This window comes from Helianthus annuus, chromosome 9 (genome assembly GCF_002127325.2).
Source record: "Helianthus annuus cultivar XRQ/B chromosome 9, HanXRQr2.0-SUNRISE, whole genome shotgun sequence".
Taxonomy (NCBI): domain Eukaryota; kingdom Viridiplantae; phylum Streptophyta; class Magnoliopsida; order Asterales; family Asteraceae; genus Helianthus; species Helianthus annuus.
Window position 1 is genome coordinate 30,964,442 of NC_035441.2, and position 3,931 is coordinate 30,968,372.

At 35.6% G+C, this 3,931-nt stretch overlaps 1 long non-coding RNA gene across 3 annotated transcripts; it reads left to right on the plus strand.

Annotated features, from left to right (window-relative positions):
- The first annotated feature begins 2,226 nt into the window (after positions 1–2,226).
- LOC110874212 lies at positions 2,227–3,502 on the plus strand. Of its 3 annotated transcripts, XR_004866486.1 has the most exons (5): positions 2,227–2,400; positions 2,477–2,521; positions 2,680–2,750; positions 2,891–2,948; positions 3,318–3,452. It is a non-coding gene; the product is annotated as an uncharacterized LOC110874212 (long non-coding RNA). The 3 variants fall into 3 exon arrangements; XR_004866484.1 differs by lacking the exons at positions 2,227–2,400; positions 2,477–2,521; positions 3,318–3,452 and adding an exon at positions 3,478–3,502 and having other exon boundaries at positions 2,645–2,750; XR_002555739.2 differs by lacking the exons at positions 2,227–2,400; positions 2,477–2,521 and having other exon boundaries at positions 2,645–2,750; positions 3,318–3,451.
- The last annotated feature ends 429 nt before the right edge of the window (positions 3,503–3,931 follow it).

The following is a 3,931-nucleotide window of genomic DNA, read 5'->3' on the forward strand; positions in this document are numbered from 1 at the left end:
ATGTATAATGGATAGCCCAATAAAAGGATCACCACATAGGGGTGAGCGTTACTCCGCTCAAACCGGGCAACTGAACCAAACCCGGACCGCGAATAAACCGAATAAAGAACTACCGGTCGGTACTTTGTTTCATATTTGATCAGTTTTTGACTCCCCGGTATCTTGTTAACTTACGAGATCTGGTAGATTGAATCTTGTAGGAAACTAGGAAGCTAACTTTGAATCTAAAACCTTTGTTAGAGGGGAATTAGGTAGCTTAACCTCTACATGATCCGTAAGTATATATCTATTGAGTATTTATGTTCAAGGAACTAAATAAGATTAAGGAATTAAATAAGAAACTACTTTTCTTATGGCTCCCACTATTCTCACACCCATAAAATCTTATTTCCATACCCCCATATGTATACGGCTCGTATAAAATTATACGGGCCATATAACTGATTGTTGCACAAAAAAAGTGTCAGAGAATGTTTCTTTTGCCTCCATTTATACGACCCGTATACAATATTATACGGGTCGTATAACATTGTACGACCCGAATACAATATTATACGATCCATATAATGTTATACGACCCAAATCTCATATAATGTACACGACCCGTATAGAATGTTATACGAGCTAATATTTTCTCCATCTATACAAGTCGTATAACATTATACGACCTAATATTTGTCATGTCAGATTATTCTATACGGGCCGTATAACGTTATACGGCCCGTATAGAGGGTGTGAAATTAAGATTTTGAGATATTTTTATTAGGACACTTAATTATTTAAGGTTTTTATTCATTAATAATACCTAAGTCACTTAAAAGACTCTAACGTGACCCATTTATTGTATTATTTTTTTATTAATATATAACTTTTAACCTATTTATTATTTTTCTATTTGATACCATGAACTCTATATAGGGCTAATAGTCTCGCTAGCAGAATATGAATAGCGTAATTTATTTATCTATTTGGTACCATAAACTCCATTTAGCAATCCCACTAGCAAACTATAAATAAAGTGCGAAGGGAATTCTGGTCTAATGGCATAGGGGTGATTGTTAAGGCTTGAAATCTTTAGATGTCTCAAGTTCAAAACCTAACTTAATTGGGTTTTCTCAAAGTGGTAGGTTTTCTCCTTGATGATGTTTTTGTGATTCAGACTTGGAATATCAAATCAGTATGGGCGGTTGACATTTCGCCTCAGAAAGGCTTACTCGGGTATTTTGAGTAGCTTCAAACGCCGTTCAAAAAAAGAATATAAATAAAGTAATTACCACAAATCCTTAGACGGTTGGGTGTGGTTCAGGAAGGGGGATCGGGAGGCCGGCGTGGCTGGCGACCACGACCGGGAACACCCCACAACCCCCCCCCCCCCCGTCCCGAAGTTCTCTTTCTCTTGATTCTCTCTCTCCCTCTCTCTCTTGATATGATTGGGTGGAGATGAATGGGAAAACCATTTCTTATGGATGGAGGACGAAGAAGGGGAAGAAGATGGTGATGTGGAGGTGAGAGAAGAGGAACCACACCCTATGGTCTTATATTCAGTTGTAAGATATAAGATAAACTAGTAGGATTAACCCGCACTTCGTGCGGAGAGTTTAGTCGGTATTGATTTTGTTAATTATGATAGAGTCACTTGTTATAGCAATTGAAACAAAGACCCTAAATACCCAAAATAGACAAGCAGGATCAAAATATATAAAAAATAGAATGAAAGTTTACAAAGAAAAAAAAAATCTAATTGTAATATTAAGAAGTTCAATAGGCACATAATATCTTTCATTATTTTATACGTTTCCATGCATAAAACATAACCTGTTTTTATGTTTCCCCAAATAAATTAAGATGGCATGAGAAAATATGATCCAATAAAATGGAAATAGGTCCCATCACTAATATACTAATATCGAGAAATTAGAATTTGGGTTTTAGGAGGGTACATTGGCTCCTCTAGACTTTTGAAGCGGTCCCTAAATAAAACAAAAATTAAAGTGATTCCTAAACAGCTAACGGACGTTGACGTTTAATCACTGTTTTTCCGTTATGTTTCAAATTAATCTATATCTCTAATAAAGCAAACCATTGGGGGACACATGTCACTCTATGGTTGATGCCAAATAAGCAGCCACCTAAGCATACATGTGACATAGCTTATAGGGGAGGACATGTGGCATACCTCTAAGGCCAGGATTGGAGAATCTTATTACGTACGTTTCTATTACTCTCTCTCCCTCTCTTAATCTCTCATCCATCGATCCTTCTCTCATTCGTAAACCCTAAAAGCCGAAACGCCTATTCAGAAGCTCAATCAATCGACCCCGTGCGAGAACGATTAATCCATCTTCAATACTCAATAGTGAATATCGACGGTAATGATGGATTTGAAGAAGTTAAATCGAGGTAATGTCTAATTCGTGGTTTGATTATTCTTCTTTGTTGTTACATTCGTCTGATTTCGTTAATGTTCTGATGTTAGTTAGGGTTTTTATCGATGATTTGCTGATCGATTATCACATCCATGGTAGAATCTTCTCTCCTTATTTGTTTGTATGTTTTTATTTTCTGTATTGTGGATTAGGTTCGTCGTTATTTCGAGTTCAATCGATTGTATGTTTTTTCTTCTCAGACATCTTCGATCTTCATCTCGCAGGTATGATTTTGGATTTTAATTTTATGCAGTCGTTCCGTTACTTTATCTCCAAACTCATGCGCACCACTGATTCACCATATTCCAAAATCTTTAAAGAAGGGTTAGTTACTTAGTCAGTTATTTGTTCTGTTTTGATTAATTTGTATTCATGTATGATACTATTTAACTGAATTTGATCCAAATTGTTGGGGATTTTGTAGGTAGGTTATGATTAGGTACTAATCAATTGATTTTTTGTAGGTAGGAATTTGATCCAAATTGTTGGGGATTCGTGTATGATACTATGTAACTGAATGAGGTAGGGTTTTTGATTGATTTTGTTGTTGGTTAATTGTAGGGGTTTAAGAAACCTTATGTACTTTTGAAAATAGAATACACTTTACCTTCAGCGTATTTAGTCAAAGGTACTAATCAATTGGTTTTTTTAGTTGGTTAGATATTAGTCTTAGAAAAATGATTTCAGATTTGATTTTGAAGTATGGATATAGGCATATCTAGATCCTAATTTTTAAAAAATAATATAATAACATATTACTTTTATTAAAAAAATATATAAAACTAAATCATCTTTAATATTAAATTATTTGTTAATGAAACAATATTAACACTATTGATGGTTATGGCTGGATATGTGTGTGTGTTTTATTTTATGGTTTTGAATTGGTAGCCGATTGCAGGGCATATAGTGAACACTCAAATACTGCAAGTCATACAGTAAACAACAAATAGTTAGTACCAATTACCTGTCTTTTAATATATGGTTAAAAAGAGGTGGCGAAGGGACTGAATTGTAATTTGCTTATATAGAAAAGATTGGATAGTAAAAGGAGGTAGAAGTGCATTAAGAGGGGGCCAATACAACATAGACATAAAAGAATTTGCAGAACTTGTAGGATCAAGGATTCGTCCAAACGAGTCAATCAGAGTCAGATCTAGTTTCTAGAAAGGCGGAATCAGACTAGAAACCGTCAATCAGTTTTAGAACAGGAGTAGAAGAGTAGAAAGTCACTTTAAACATGTTCATTGATTTTAGACGTTTTAGTACAGAGAGAATCAGACAGCACTTCGGTACAAAATTCTCCAGAAAGTTACAAATGAAGAACACTACTAGCCTATTTATAGACTTGCCAAACCGCACGGGATAACACACCCAGACCGCACGAGCTGGACACACCCACTTCGTGCGACCTGACCAATCAGTCGTGCGACCTGACCAATCAGGTCGTGCGACCTGACCAATCAGGTCGTGCGACCTGGCCGAAACACATAAACTTAACATTA